This window comes from Thermobia domestica, unplaced genomic scaffold (assembly GCF_964235325.1).
Source record: "Thermobia domestica unplaced genomic scaffold, izTheDome1.hap1.1 HAP1_SCAFFOLD_2152, whole genome shotgun sequence".
NCBI lineage: Eukaryota > Metazoa > Arthropoda > Insecta > Zygentoma > Lepismatidae > Thermobia > Thermobia domestica.
This window is the reverse complement of record NW_027657854.1, coordinates 1,147-18,268: the sequence shown is the minus strand read 5'-3', so window position 1 is coordinate 18,268 and position 17,122 is coordinate 1,147. Positions and strand designations below refer to the sequence as shown.

The 17,122-nt window shown below is 37.6% G+C and overlaps 1 pseudogene across 1 annotated transcript; it reads right to left on the bottom strand.

Moving 5' to 3' along the window:
- Positions 1–412: 412 nt before the first annotated feature.
- Positions 413–9,347, bottom strand: LOC145678235 (protein bicaudal D pseudogene; annotated as a pseudogene). Its single transcript, XR_014130315.1, has 2 exons — positions 8,910–9,347; positions 413–553 (listed from the first exon to the last, which is right to left on the bottom strand). The product of XR_014130315.1 is annotated as a protein bicaudal D pseudogene (transcript).
- Positions 9,348–17,122: the final 7,775 nt, after the last annotated feature.

Genomic DNA, 17,122 nt, shown 5'->3' with positions numbered 1-17,122 from the left:
CAGCCAATCCTGTCTGTGTCCCTAGTACTATGGAGATCTTGGAGCAAAGCAACCCTAGTACTCTGGTGGCAGCGTGAGGATTAGCTGTGTAAACTGCCTCGAAACGAAATAACATTAACTACTTGAGCTCAACGTTGCAGATGAACGAAAAAATAAATATATAAATAAATGTCTCAATGAGATTTTTAGTTAAGAAATGAAAGAAAATCGAAAGGCTTTTAACTACAAATATAGAAGAGCAAGGTGTTTACCTTTTGAGTTTACTGGTAAGATTGGTCTTCACAAGGTTTACATTATAATGAAAGAAAAGCAAATTATGTCATTATAGGAGGATACACAACAACAACAACAACAAAAAACATACTCAAACCATACACTACAATTTTTCGTAAGGAAATTATGTTAACATTACCTGTTTAACTTCATTTTCAAGATTTAAAATTTGTGAATTCAGCGAGGTTTCACGAGCTGCTGATTCAGAGAGCAGAGACTCTTCTTGTTCAATGCCTGTCTTAGTTGTCACCTTATGACTTGTCTGGAATTTGGCCAGCGCCTAGAAAGAAACAATAACAATTAGTGGATATATGATAATTAGTTTCTGTTTAGAATTCGCACAATATTTATGCTACTTAAAAAATGTAAATATGTCATTTACTTGAGTATCTCACACTAAATATATTGATATACAGCCGAGACAAAATTTTCATTTTTTGTTATATTATGCGGTCAATGTATCTAGTAGAGAACAGAACCCATAAAACACAACTTAATTAGATATACTCGTAACAATATGTAGCCCTATCTTCAGTGAACATTTCTGTTGCTACCCTTTCCAAAGGAACAAATGACTACAATGTTGTTGTTTTATAACTCATCGGAATGAAGCTTCGCTAAAAAGCAATATCTTGTAGAAGCAATGGCGCTGTAACAAACACCTGTAGTGTATAATTGCTTAACGAAATAAACTGACGCATATTAATTAATATTTAGCAAACGCCTTACTAATAATATACATTAATTTAAAGACAAATGGTGCGAAATGAAGGTGAACTGATGTGCTCATAAGTAATCCAACCCTATTGATAAAGATATAGACAGTAACAAGTACTACCGAAACACTGCAGAATTAGCCCTCCTCATGATGCAATAAAGGTAAGTGCTTAATACTTATCATTTTTCAATTTGCTGAGTGCATATTCAAATGCAATAGCTGTTTCAACGTAAACATGCATCAATTTCACACAACCACATTATTTTAAATATACGTACTACACATTAAAAAAGTTGTGTATGTATTTAAATGATTTAATGGCAAATCAGAAGGGAGTTTCTATCTCCCAATGTCCTAAGAAACGAGTACTTAACTGAATAAAGTACCGGATTGAGAGTTAAGAAATTCAGAAATAAATACACTGAAAATTAATGGACTGAAAGTGTAACATACAAATAAATACGACGGGTCACACATCTTCATGCTTTGCAGCGTCACATTATTATAAAGTTATAGGCAGGGATGCAAGTCAAATAACGCTATTTTTCCCCCTTTCTTTCGTTCCACGCGCTTGCTCCACTATTCAAACTTGTCGCTTAATATAATGCGAATAATTACATCAACATATTCAAGATGGGCAAGATCCGTCGCTCGATTGTAAAATATGTGTGATTACATTATCTTAGTTGGAATGCCTCTATAAAAAGATTTTAAAAAGGTTGAGATGAGAACACGAGATAAGAAAAGCAGAATCTTAGGAAGCGGGTAACAATAATCCGTAACAAAATCCTTGGTGAGTTTAATTAGCACAGGGTAATACTCCCTGGTGAAATACTGGTTACATTTTTGTATCGCTTTAGTTTTGTATATGCTTGAGACACTGGATCGACGGCAAATAACTGTGCACCGTACATATATATATTTGTCTCAAGACAACATAGCATCACTATCCGCAACACTCTTCCAAAACAACAAGTGGGTCAAATTTACTATTTCTTCCGATTTCAATACCGATTTTAACGTTTCTCGCCGTAGAACGAAAACAGTAACACATACCAAAAAGTTGTTTTTTGTAAACGATTCAACGTTTCAAGACAATGTATTACGACTATACAAACACACTACCGAAATCGAAATTACTTTCGGTTTCAATACTTATTTCCGTAGAGCGCAAACGATAAATGCTATTAAGATTTTTTCAATCGATTCTGCGTTCCAACAACAGATTTCATCTTCTCCCTTAAGCCCTCTATTCAAACCGGAAGTGGTTGAAATAAAAGATTTTTTTTGTTTCAGCCTTTATCCTCATACAACGAAAACAGTAAGGAAATAGCGAGTAATGCCATCTTCATATGGACCCAGCGTCCAAGGAGTATGCTGTATTCTTGATTTTATTACTCTATTCCAACAAGTACTTATAGATGCAACACTTTAAGTTTGAGCATTGGAAGTTTGGAAGTCAGCTTCACACTGTGAAATGACACTCAATTGTTTCTTACCTGAAAGGAATACTTCAGCAAGTCCCTCTAGTTGAGGGTGGTTTTCCAGTTGACCCGTTGGAAAAGAAAGATATGTCAAATTTGTTTATCCTCTTGTACAAATTTAGTGAACACGTTTGATCTTTGTAGCTGCATATTTAATACGTTGGATTATTTTTTTTAAAGGACTATATTAGTGTCTTTCTGTTAATGATATTATTATTATTATTGATACATACTAGCAAATATATCCACTTTTTGTAGCTTATTTGGAGCATTATTTATAAATGCGGTTAGGGTAAATTTTCTGCTTAAGAACAAACGAAGCCTGTTAGGGACGATTTGAGCGTGGCAAGTATACTAAGAATCTGTTCCTCGAAACATTTTAAGATCAGTCTTTCGGACCTGCTAACCAGCGCGAGGAATTGGTTCCAGGTGAATCAGTTCGCTGGTACAATATTTATACTATAATTATGTCAGTTAGTTTCTTTAATAAATATTACGGGAATCGGGGTATACTATTTACGAAATTAAAGTAGGTTACTTATGTCCCACTAGTAGTTTCCATTTATTAACTTACGTATATTTTTGAAATAGGTTTCTAGAATCAATGCATAGTGTGTTTTATTTATATGAATACCCATAGGAACAAAAAGAAAACTGCCGATCATAAATACTTGACTGAATTTTAAAAGCCGTTTTTATTTATTTATTTATTTTTCATAAACTAGTTCGCTACTAATAATAATTGAAGCTATGTGCAAAAGATAAAATCTCTGTTTTTCGGCAAGCAGATATTTCACACATACAATCCAACGAAAACAAAAATTATTTCAGACAATAATCCTGTTACTTATCGCAATAAGATGTACCAAAAACAGCTGCCAACTACATGGGTGCTCCCACTACGCCTGGGCTCAAAAATCCATTGGAGATTTCGGATACAGTTTCGTAGTTGGCATACTTTGAGAAGACGTTATGAAAATAGTTCCATGACTTTGGTGTGCGAAGTTTATCGTTTTATATACAAAGATAACCACGGGAGTTCTGTCGCTTTTTCACCCACCATCTTCGAACATCGATATGTCCCCTGAGACGTAAATGGAAGATTAAATATAGTCCCCATTAGCATCGACCGCCTTCTGCCAACGTTCCGGAAGGCCATGGATTCCATCGCGGTAGAACTTGGTGGGCCGTGAAGCGAAGGTAGTATCAAGTGCATTTTGCACCTCTACGAGCGATTTGAACTTGCGTCCTCTAAGGTGATTATCCAAGGAATGCAACAGATGATAATCGGACGGTTCAATCTCTGGAGAGTATGGCGGATGCAATAGTGTTTCCCATCCAATGCGAAGAATGATGTCCCAGGTTATCCTAGCCACGTGGGGCGTAGCGATGTTCTGTGACAGAAGGATCCCTTTGCGATTCAGAAGTGCCTGCTCCAGATTTTTTTTTTTTTTTTTTATTTATTTTTAACGGCTCAACTGCTTACTGTATACAGTTGCACTGATGTTCTGACCAACGATAAGAGCTGGTAGCTGTTCCCGATGCACGATGACGCGAGCAGTCAACCTACATACAGGAGGACCTTCTGGTGCAATGCTGGTTTCGGCTGTTTTGTAACCGGTTCATGGGTTGCTAACCAATGATTACGGCACCGTGGAGCTTTGTACAGGACACACTTCTCATCACATGTCAACACCATGTGAAGAAATGGCTCCTTCCTCAGACGAGACAGCAAAGAAATACAAGTGTCTGCTCACGCTGCCTTTAGGCTCGGAGTTAAATCATGTGGGACCTATCTACCCAACTTGTGGTGCTTCCCAAGTTGATGGAGGTGCTACCGAATGGTTTCTCCACTCACACTGAATTGTAGTCCCAGTTCCTCCCGTCTGACCACTGTTCGCCTCAATTGCTGTCTGAAGATCTTCATTTTGTACATGTGTTGGTCTTCCGACACGTGGTGCGTCTTCGAGTGTTTCGTCACCGTCCTTAAACTTGTTAAACCACCGATGCACTGTCCACGTAGTCACGACACCCTCATCTGGCATATCATCTGCCCCGTTTAAGCGGCGTTTGACTTCAGTTTGAACTCGTAGAGCATATACGCTCTTATGACGCTATGTGGAGGTCCCATATTCACTCTGTCCTTACGCAAGTTCATGGTGTAATTGAACTGCCACAACCAGGTAGTATGTTGAATATACCCACACCAACAACTGACCTTCGCCTTATCTCCATTCGAATTCAACTTACGGTGTGAAAGCCAATAGAATACAGACCTCCAGAAAAAGCGACCGAACTTCTTTGGTTACCTTTATACTTAAATAAGTAGAACAGTGTTGATATTACCATTCAGTTAAATTTTTGGGGAAGTACGGGTGGTTTGCCACTCAACCATAATTTTCTATACAAACATGTTATTTCTACTTTACAGTAAGTATATTCTTATTATTTGTTTTAGTAATTGTTTTCGTCAACTTTAGGTTTACAGAATTCCCACTCTTCCGCCCCCCCCCCCCCAAAAAAAAAAAAAAAACTACAGTAGCTTATGCAGTTAATATTAATGCAAGTACAGTATTAACACACAATAATTAAATATGCAAAGCGGAGCATAATGTGCTGCTTTCTTTATTTTTCTATCTTTCTTGCTAGTGGCCTCCGAACACCCTTATAGCCACTCGATACACCCATATCCAGCACATGTATTTTCATTCTTTCTTCATGACAGTTTAATTGTGGACCGAACAAATTTACAAACAAAAAATATTTTTTGTACATGGCATCTTCATTGCGTGACTTCAAGCAAGCTTCACTTGTTTCCATCAATTTTGTTTTCTTTCTCTGCAGCTGGTGTGCATTTTCACTTATCTCTAATCTTGCTTTGCACTTCACTTTCTCTTTGAACAGTCCTTATTTTCTCCAGCTCTGCCATACAGCGCTACCTTGCCTGGAAGTCATGATGCAACATTTCTTTCGTGATGTTGATTGAAGTAAGGCCCTTATGAGAAATTTTTATCATACACCAATCTCAAACCGACCAATGATTTCTCCTTTGTATTTTCAACAAGCAGACCTTTATTTATGCTGTAGCCTTTGTTCGAAAGCAGCTTCTCCATGAGATAAAACCAGAAGCTTCTTTATGATTTAACAACAAAGCTTTAAAATCTTCCGAACCACCCAACAGTTTTGTGTAAAAACAATACAGCCTCTCAGGGTCCAACTTATACCCAGGAAGTGCATCTTTCAACTGCTCAGTAAATTTTAATGAAAAGTGTGGTTGCGAAAATAGACTGATTATGGAAGATTGATACTGGTACAAAGTATAGTTTCTGGAGGATAGTGCTAGTGAAGACAGCATCCAAGAATGGGTTGACATACAAGTGAATGAAAGAAGAAGAAAGAAGTTCTCCTAGCCAACCATCCTGTTGGGAGAAAGCAAGCCCACCAACTACCCACATATGCAAGATCATGACGAATTCAGCACGAAAACAGAAATAGCAAACAAAAATAGCAATCAATTAAAATCTTCATTATAATTATGAAAAATCTGACATTCAGTATTTCTGTAAATTTCAAGGACAGAAATCCATTTTCAAGGACATTTTCAGGGTACAATCAATTCAAGGACATTTCCAGATTTTCCACGATTTCCAGGACGAGTAGAAACCCTGCGTTTATAACCTTAATCAAATAAACAAGCAGAAATTATGCTGATTTCTACAGTTATTTTTTCGCTTATCGAGTAATGATTATGTTGTTTCACTGGGTGTAGAAGAAATTAAAGTCTTCACGATACCTGAATGTCCCGAAAACGCAAGGTGACAGCTTTATTCATCGATCTGAACTACGGTCGGTTGAGTTGATTTTAGTTTAGCGTCCCTTTCAGCAGCGAGGCTATATGAGACGTGGACCTACTAACAACATGGAATCCGAACCACATAAGCTCCCGCCGGGAATCAAACCCGGGTCTCCCACGTCAAAGACTACGATCGGTTGAGTTTTACTAATCCGTCATATATTAGATAACGTTCTGTTGGGTTATCGAGATCGCCGAAACGCACTGTATTAGATGAGGTAGGCGGAAAACTAAGAAACTGTATTGTTGCGACTCCCCTTCCATGCTTGCAAAGAGTTCAACAGAGAAGGGCGGACCGGAGTACAAACGGCCCGATTAGAGAAAGTTCACTGTACTTCCCTAACTTCACTCAGAATGTTTTGATCCCGTTAACACGTATTTCGAGACAGCTTTGTTTATTAACGAATTGACAGTTTAGCAAGTGTCTGTAATGATTAATGGTTTTATGCATTGTGATCGGGTTGTGATCTAATATTGAGTAATATGTATGCATATTACTTGGGTGACGATGCCAGTATAAAGTGCTCAGGTCACTTATAGCGAGTGACACTGAGAGCATTAGTGTATTTCAAAAACTATTCCTTTACGTAACTTAGAGGGTGACTTTGCTATTTCCTGTTTTCACAAAATATAAAAAGACTTGGTTGAACTTTACATACCCGATCCAGTCGGCATTCTTAGACATGAGAAATTACACTCAATTAATGAATTTTATTCCGCAGATGTGCACCAGATTTATTTAAACCTAAATTAAGCTAACACACCTTATCCGGGTATTATTTAGTTTCTCCTCCAAATTACTTGGTAGTGACTCTGGCTCACTTAGTACTGATTACGACTCGTTATTTGTAATTGTGATGAGTATTATAGTGTGTATGTATGGCATAAGAACTGCAGTGCCAACTTGTGCTAGGTGCCCACTAAAAAGCATAAATGCTATTGAACCAAGTGGGGGCAGAAGTTAACTGCTGTATCTCCCTGACCAATTTTAGGAAATTTACCGGGTCAATTGAAGAATTTATTTAAGTTTGTGAGGAAGAATGAGTGAAAGTCAGAGAGGAGAAGTAGTAGAAGTTAAGAAGGGGGTTGTTTTTGAAGTAAGTGGAGGCGGATGGGCTATTTCGCAGAGAGGTACACTTGTTTTACAACACGGATACATAGATTGTAAAATGTACAGAAAAATTTGGGCAATGTTTAATTTGCCCATTTCATGTTAAGAATATAACCCAACCAACCCCTGCGGGGCTTCTACCCCGTTCCAACTACTACTACTACTTATACTAGTCGTAGTATATAATTCGAGTAGTAAAACTGCACGCCTAATAACGTAATCTAAAGGAACTTAATGTAATCCAACTAAATATAACCGAATGCAGTACATTTTGGTACTTCTATCGATTTCCAAATTGGTCCGGCGATACGGTAGTAAGCCCAGGACAGTAACACAGCAGAGGGGCGATAGCCAGAGGATGTGTTCGTAAGGAGCAGGCGCGTCAGCGATGGTGTGTATACACATAAACAAGGTCATTTAAAACTGTTCTCTATACGTCACAGTACCGGTTCCGGAGCCGTCGATAGGTTTGGGGAGATACTAAATTCCATTCCCTTATCCTACCTTATTCTAAGCTAAGCTAAAAGCATTGGTTCACATGTGGGCAATATATGTATCACCGATTAATTTTAACATGTTGGTTCAAACTTCCCTAATCTATTCCTACCTTGCTTTACTAACCTGTTTAAAGCGGTACTATTAACGATAAGCAGCTGAAGAATGTATTGTAAAGTGTACCAAAAAGTTTGTATAAAATACAAAAGTTGTAATTTTCAGCTTTCACTCAAGTTAGTCTCTATAATGTTTTCCATATTTGATTGGAATTATTATTTTACATTTTTTTGTCGCTTTCCTTTGGCCTACATTGCTAAACACATTTGAAATGGAAAAACAAAATCTCAGTCTTTAATTTGTTTCATTCAATATTCAGTTTACGTAATCGTATAGAAAGAATTGAATACCTTTGCAGTTAAAAATTAATATCACGGTTCATTTTATTTCAGAAGTCTGTGCCCCCATGAAGATCTTTCACGCTTCTCAGGCAGAGTCCCCCACCTTACGATATACTGGTCTATTGGCTCTATTTCAAAACATAAAATATATGGTGATTTATCTACAAGTACCGAAGCGTAACCACCCACTAAAAAATTTGAAAGTCGGCGCCTACGATACCGAATCATCTATTAACTATGTAAGTATGGTCATAATAGGCATTATTGTTATTCAGTTAAGGCAAGCAAATAAGCTACCAATGCTAGATTTGTTCAACAATGACATTAATTCGTCTATGAATATGGTTAAAATTCTCTGAATGATTAATTAACTAAAATAAACAAAGGGTTCTATACATCCATCTTATGATGTGGCACACCTACCACTACAATTACCATCCATCACCTAGTTAAACTCGGAGCTTTAAACACCTAAAACAAAAGAAATAACAAATTTATTATCCCTTCACCTTAGTGACACACAAACCGGAGGGTTTAGAAAAAAGGCCAAGGTTTTCAGACCGACACTGCTACTGACCTCTTGAGTAATATCCAGTTCATGTCTTGTATTTTCAAATAGAGTTTCTAATTCTTCACACTTTTGTTGCAATGCTTCTTTTTCTTCAAGAAGAACTAGTCCGTATTGCGCTGACTGAATTTTTTCACTGCTTGCCTGATCTAATTCACGACTCAATCGCTCAATTTCTTGTCTTAGTTCTTCCATGGTGGTATGCTCATCTGAATCGTAGGTGCCTGTCGTCGACATTGTTTTGGGCGATTTATTTCTTACAGGAAGACGGGTTATTACAATGCAATAACGTATACTAGCAACATGTCTATTACGTTAAAAATCAACCTAGTTATGGACACATTAAAACAAATGTGCTGTTATTAATCATAAAGTCACGCATAACGAGTTACACGGACCCCCTTCCTCTTGTCACAAACCGGAAATTGGGACTTACTACCTTAAATATTTACCATCCTTTACGAAAATATTTTCTAAACATTTTCAGCAAAAGGGAAGAAATATTCGTCTTTTTCTCTCGACTAAAATTTCTATTATTTTTATTTTATGATGTAATTTCAAAAACTACAATAGTATTCCATGTCGAAAGATATTAAATGTACTTACATTGTTATTATAGAAACAAGTAACGACTAACGTCCGCTACGGAAAATTGGAACCAAGGAATGGAAATTATTCCGTATCCTATCACAAAAATTGTTCCAAATATTAAATTACTTTTATCAGTATCTACAACAGTTTATTTGTGTTTTCTGCCAAGTCTCAACTTCTTTGTCAAATTATAAGAAAACAGAAAGAGAAACAAAACAAAAGGAAGTTCCTCTTACTTTCTTGCGGTTTTTATTTATTTATTTATTTTTCTACGTGACCTGACCAGCGAAAGTCAACAGAGAAATGCAAAAAAATACTAACATTTTGGCATGACGTCTGAAGACATTTCCAAGTTGTTTTGTATTTGTTTATATAACATATCCTTGACATTTACAGAAAATCAACAGTTGTATGTACGAGGAGCACACCAAAACTAAGTGTCTTTTATTCTTAAGTCCATATTTTTGTTTTATAATTTCAGAACTGCTGGGTGGCAACGGAGACCTCCATCCAGTGGCGTAACTAACAGGCCCGCAATGCAGGGAGGTTCAGAGCAAAAAGGGACCGACTAAAGTTTCGAAGATTAGCACGTGACCTGGCCAGTGAAAGTTAACTTGGAAACGCAAAAAGTACTAACATTTTGGCATGAAGTCTGAAGACTTTTCCAAGTTATTTCGTATTTGTTTATATAAACATATCCTTGACATTTACAGAAAATCAACAGTTGTATGTACGAGGGGCACACCAAAAGTAAGTGTCTTTTATTCTTAACTCCACATTTTTTGTAATTTTAGAAAAGTAACTGCTGGGTGGCAACGGAGACCTCCATCCAGTGGCGTAACTAACAGACCGCAATACGGGGAGGCTTAGAGCAAAAAGGGGCCCACTAAAGTTTCGAATATTAGCATTATGTTAGGATGTTAAAATTATGTGATATTTAAAAAATGGAATTGTAGCTGTATCTCATCTTTTGTCTATGACGACGGCAACATTTAAGTCAGAGCCCTGCGAATCCAGGCCAGAAGACGGCCCGGCCCGAATCTTGAACCGGTTGGAGGGCCTGGTTCCGTTTAATATACGGGTTATTTATGTTTGAATCTCATACATACCATTATTAACAATTGTCGATCCATTACTGGATGAATTTTTTAAAAATACTTTTTAACGAGCACCTATCTTGCAGCGGCGTAGCGTAAGGGAACGCCGGTATGCCCGGCATTCCCTATTAATAAGAAAAAATACGTATTTCATTGTATATAAATTGTTTGCTTGTAATTATCACAATTATTTCCACTGGAACCTTCTGGATGTGCTCTCTCGCCTTACTTTGATAAGCGGAACGTACGCATGCGCGTCACTCAGATGCACATTTTCTATCTTTCCTCTTGTATGCTATGTTCCTTGGGCATCCAGGCCTACTGCAAGAAACGGGGTTTTCGTCTGCTTTCTGTGGAGTGCGCATGCGCAACTACTTGCTTTCTTAACTCCCTTCACCCCTTGCAACTCAACATTTTGCTTTAGATATACGCTGGCATATCATCAAGTATTTCCAACTCTATCTATTTTGAACTAAGCTATAGTTTCTGTGCAGAACGTACGAGCGCTAACGTCAAGGAAAGAGAACTAAACAGAAATGGCTAGTTCAATGCCTTTTTGAAGCATGTCGGTTATGTAAATAATAGTATAAAAATAGTTATGCTTTAATCGTAATTAAATGCATCGTAATTAAAAACAAACTATTAATCTTCATCATAAATACATAGTATGTCCAGTGGCGTGGCCAGAAACTCTTTGAGGGAGCTCACACACACAAGCATAAATATAAAGCATTCTGTAGAATCACGGTCACCGATCTGGTAGACCAAGAGAGCCAGCATTCTCGCCCCTCGCAAAGATTGCTTGGGCCCTTCAGTCATTAGCACATATTCCGAGGAGATGAGGGGGACATGTCCCTCCACCCGATTTGAAATTGTGATGATTTGTATCCGAATGCCACAAAGCAAAGTGGGATGAAATTGTTTCCCTTGACTTGTTTCATTTTAAAAAAGAATCGCGTTTTTTTTTTTAATATTTCATTATCATTTATTATGTTAGTCTATTTTCAACTATTTGTTTAATTCCTGTAACGATTCCTATAATGCTATTCTGATCATCATAATTTTGCTCAAATAAGAGTATTGTTGCGCCATACATAGTTGATTTTCTTTCATAGTTTTGGGGAAGTCATTATTTATATTATTACAAAACAAGTGTCCTAAAATTTTAATGTGGATCATTGTGGATGCGTAAATAGAAACATATCAATTATAAATATGCATGTATTCAGATTTCAGAATGTGTTCACGACACTCGATACGTATCACAATTTTATCTACATCGCCTGGTATATAATATACAACAGGTTCACCTCAGAAATCAGATTCATCTACCGTAATATGAGTTTCATCACCCCTCCCCCCAGAGTAAGCCTCAAATATGCCCTCTTCCTTTCAAATCTGCCCTCCTCCAAATGTTGAAGACAACTCTGATCCTCCACAGCATTGTTTTTCAACTTCATAAATATTTTGAACATCGCTTTAAAAAATGGGAACGGTCTTGCCCGTTCCCCGAATGTTGAAGACAGATTTGCGCCCCTGCATTCAGTATCTGGATATCTGACAACGAAATACGTACCCAGAAACAGGCCCCCAGAGTTGGTTTAAGTGTTTTCTATTTACATCTTCAAATGATAAACGTATACACTCAGGCCCATATTCATGAATGGGCGTCTGAGTTTCGGACTCAAGATGACAAATATCTAGGGGTAACTTTTTAAAAAACGAGATTGAAGTATGGTATGCGGAGAAAGAAGCTGCCCATGAGAAATAAATAAAGGGAACTATACTGGAAACAATGTTCATACAACAGCGGGGCCGGGTTTTCTTGTCACACGGTAGTGGTAAGAAGAAGCTGAGACAATTGCTTATTGGCTTCTGACGTAATCCACGCATTTGCTTCTGTATGCCCCACTAGGCCACCAATTATGCCCTCCCCCTAAATTTTTACAACCCTATATTTCCATTGGTATAGCTATGTATTGCTGATTTTAGTAGTATTGTATCGCACAAGTGACTAACTTTGGCATCCCCATTTCGGAATACCACGCCACGCTACTGCTATCTTGGATAATTCGTTTCCATGATATTTGAAGTGCGACATAATTTCGTCACCCCATTTCTATAGAGAGAGAGAGAACCGGTTGTTAAAAAATTAGAATAGCATCACTGGGTTCCACGAATACTTAATGATGATCAAAAGAGGCAAGGATTCGGTCAAGTGTTGCAAATTTGACATGCTTCAGAGGAGACGGGCCCAATTTCTTGGAAAATGTTGTAACATTGAATGAATCATAGATTTCATTATTCCACTCAGAACTAAAAAGGTAGTCGATGCAGTGAAAACACACAGAATCACCCTTCTCCAAAAAAAAAAAAAAAAAAAAATCGTCAGGTGGCATCCAATGAGAAGGTACTTATACTATATTAAGGAATTTTCAGGGAGTGATATTGTTTTCCTCTGTTGCGAAAGTTTATACAATTGCGGGCTAGGATTTTCGTACGCTTTTATATACAGAATTTTTTCCAAAATTGACTGAGAAACGACCACAAATGTCAAATAGCAATTTCGTCTTCAACATGGACAACTCAGGTATACCGTGCTAATGTTGTGATCTCATTCTTGGCTGTCCAAGGTTTTGAACTTCTATCATACCCACCCTACTACCACATTTAGCCGCAGAGTGACATAACGAGTGATTCTGGTTGTTCCCAAACCTCAAGCATTCTCTTCATGGATGTCATTTATCCAGTAGATCATCCCTGGGGGGAGCAGGAAAATTCGGTGTAAAAAAACTAGGTGTAAAAAAATTCGGTGTACGGAAAACTCGGTGTGGGGAATGTTAGGTGTAAAGAAAGATTCATTGTAGTAGACCGTAGGATTTATTGAAAAATCAACTTTGAGGATAAATGAGCGTATTAGTTTTAAGTTCAAACTTTGTGTAGAACGTACTTTTACTGTCTACTATAACAAATTTTTAAAAATTGCGATCGTAAAATAATTTGAATTCTAGATTTCGACGGATTGTAATATTTCATGACTCGTACATGACGAGAAATTAGTTTTTCGATGTCCGCCCGTATGATTTAGCGAAGCATAGAGGCCACTGCATTCAATGTACCAGCATTTAGTTTGAAACTCAAGCTTTTATGCTGTTCTAGAATTTTCGACTTCCAAAAATAGAGGTAGGTTACTTGAGGGATAAAGTAGAAAATTGAAGATTAAAAAAAAAAAAAACAGTTCTAACGATTTTATTTATATTTTATAAGTAAATGTTTAAATCTAAATTCTTCAAAATCTTCATAGTTTATTTATTTATCATATGTTACTCATAAGTGTAAAAATAAATGCAACTAAAATGTCTAGCTGATAATAGTAACATTAAAAATAATATAATTTGAGTTACATTTATGAGTGTGTTATGTGGAATAATTCATCCTAAGGAAATGTATTGATTACATAGGTCATATGAGTCTTTAATACGAAGGAGCCCCGAAGCAAACAGATCACGAAAAGATATTGGAATTAATCGTTTTCGTAACTTCAAACCCGACTAACGATGAGCTTCTGGTATTTCCTTAACACTTCACTTCACAGCGATTAACAATCTTGCATAATCTCACCCTTTACAATCCCTAGAAAATAAATTTTACAATCATAAAATCACACTTTTTTTTTTTAATTAAGCTGCAACACCGATTGTTTTCACTACCATCTAAAACCTCGAGAAGATAAAAAGAACCGCGTTCATTCTTGTCACTCAAACTTGTTCTTTCCTAAAGGTAGAATTGAAAAGGGTAAAAAGTAAACTCTATTACAAGGGATGTATGCAAACCGTGACAAGTAAATATTTGTGAAAATTGGTACCCTGATTAATTGTGGATTGCCAATCATCGTTGTGATAGTCACTCGGTGTGGAAATGCTTTGTTTACCCGCTACGTATAATACGTATACCAAGCAGTAACCGGCTGAGGCTGTGCCGAGTTATACCCCGTAAACACCGGAAAAAGGCAGAAAAAAATGTGCAGCAAATAACCTGATACTTACTTGAGAGTGACACATGACCAAAAACAGTGCAGTAGTGTTCCCATCCCAACACAAACTTATAGTTTTTTTTTTTTTAATAGAACGTATACCATTTTATGGCGTTAAAACAATTGGCTTAAAACGTGGAAAAAACAAACCAAAGGTGGCTTATCTGTGCTGCCAAATAAGGGAGATATGAGAATCTAAATTTGAGAAATTATGGGATCCGTACAATGAAACGAACATGTGTACAACAACAAGAAGACTGCAGAAGGAACAAATGTACAGCAGGAGTAAACCACAGCACGCACACCATCCAGTGACTAATGGGTTTGATATGTCATATCGAGTGTAAGCCTACAGCGAGAAATGTGTGTATTTTGTCACGGTTTTTCTGTTGTACGTATCGCTGTATTATGTTTAAAATATTTTGCACATGTATATTATTGGTAACCTGAATGCAGTGTGTTTTATCTTCATCGTTGTCTCACAGGTCATTAATATTTGAGAATCGAATTTGACGTACTTTCTTGTCACAGGTTTGTTACCTTTCGTGCCACAGCTTTTCTGTACTCTTATTAGGCGCTATGCTGTCGTTCTGTGGTTTGGAAGGCATGCAGGATTTTATGTAGTGTTGCAACCCCAAGACAAATCGTTTTATAGCTCTGGGGAACGGTTCGAGGTATCGATTCCGCACAAACGTCACTGGAATTACTGCGTTACGAAAGATTTCCTGTTCACATTTCCGCATTATGTCACATGGGACTTCTTTCTACAGCTACTCTAATATGTGCCCTTTTTAGGTGAATCCTATATCAAGTCCGTTAGTCACTGGATTCTACGCATGCTGTACTCCCTACTGTGCATTTGTTCCTTCTGCAGTCTTCTTGTTGTTGTACATTTGTACAGACCCCATAAATTCTCAATTTTAGAGCCTCATAGCTCCCTTATCTGGTAACACGATAACCTATGTTTCGCTTATTTTCTTTCACGTTTTATGCCAATTGTTTTAATGCCGTTAAATGGTATAAGTTCTATTTAAAAAAAAAACTGTGTGCTGGGATGGAAACCTTGCTTGTGTGGCAGTACTGCCTTGTTCTTGGTCACGTGTCCCTCTCCCGTAGGTATCAGGTTATCTGAGAGCATTTTTCATTTTCTGCCTAGTTCCGTCGTTTCTGGAGTATAACTATCCCCAGGACAATTAGCAATTCACACTTAACCAGGGTACCAATTTTCATAAATATCCAGCTGTCGCGGTTTGCATATGTTCCTTGTAAGCAAACACTATTCGGAGTATTGTAGTTCAGTTCCAGTACAATTCCGCTAGGTTTGAGAACTATTGCTAACAGTTAGAATGTACAGTACGTAAATAGCTGCATATTTGTGACGCCAAAACTGTAGTAAAGATTATGTACTATATGCGATACTCTAAGCATACAACTGTTGCATTTGGCGAATTTGGTTTTCTTTAAAATCTGAAAGTGATGGAATCGAAAAAAGATACACGATTAACACAAAATCGAAAGAAAGAAAAATCCAGATATCAGAAACATAAAGAAGCAGAGAATAATACATTTGTATTGTCGCAGCTTGAATTGACCCAAAGCAGCGAAAACTGCTTTTTCTATCAATTTCTCAAGCGGTAAAGGTAAACTTTATATTTTTTATGTCTCATTCATTTATTTGACAAAGCAATTTCCCCATAAGCATTCCGTCAGCGGGCCGCCGTAGGCCCATCGACGTGCGAATGGCGGACGCCGCCGCCGGGCCACCTGCTTGATTACACTAATTACGCCTTCGTCCTGCCGGCGGGGTATTTGCCATAATCCCGCTGCTCCCCCGCCTTTAGCTGATACCCAGCCGCTGAAATCCCCCCCACGTATTTCCCCCATGTGCAAGACGTAATCGGATCTACCGCAAACCAGAAACCATGGCGGATTGCTCCCAAAAATTTCTCTTCATGCCGCCTTTAATCATTTACTCTTAATTTTGGCAACAGCGTATTAGCACTTAAGCGCTGAAACCTTTATACCAATACATGGTTAAAATACAAAAATTTAATACCGTTTTTTTTTCAAGAATTCCATTCCCATCCGGGGGGGGGGGGGCTGTACAAGGCAATACCTTCCAAGCATATCTTAACTACTATCTTGTAATTGTCAGTGAGAATTGTAATTTTGGAGTTGATTATTTACAATGAACAAAGCTTTAGGCAATATATTTGACAAATAATGTAACATGTACTGCTGTAACCGGTCACGAAGCCAACGAACTGTCTGACAATAGTTACATGAGTACAGTGCTGCCACCTGTTGCTTTTATATCCTAGGTCAGCAGACGTTACCGAGTTCTCTTCTGTTCATATGAAAACCATAACAAATGACGTTCACCGAAGAGTGAAGAGTTGTGGGTAATGCAAAGCCGATCCGTTCCCGCCACACGACCGTAAGCAGGAACAACCGCCACGATCAGCGTATGGTCCGAAGGCTACATCCGTCGCAGTACCGCG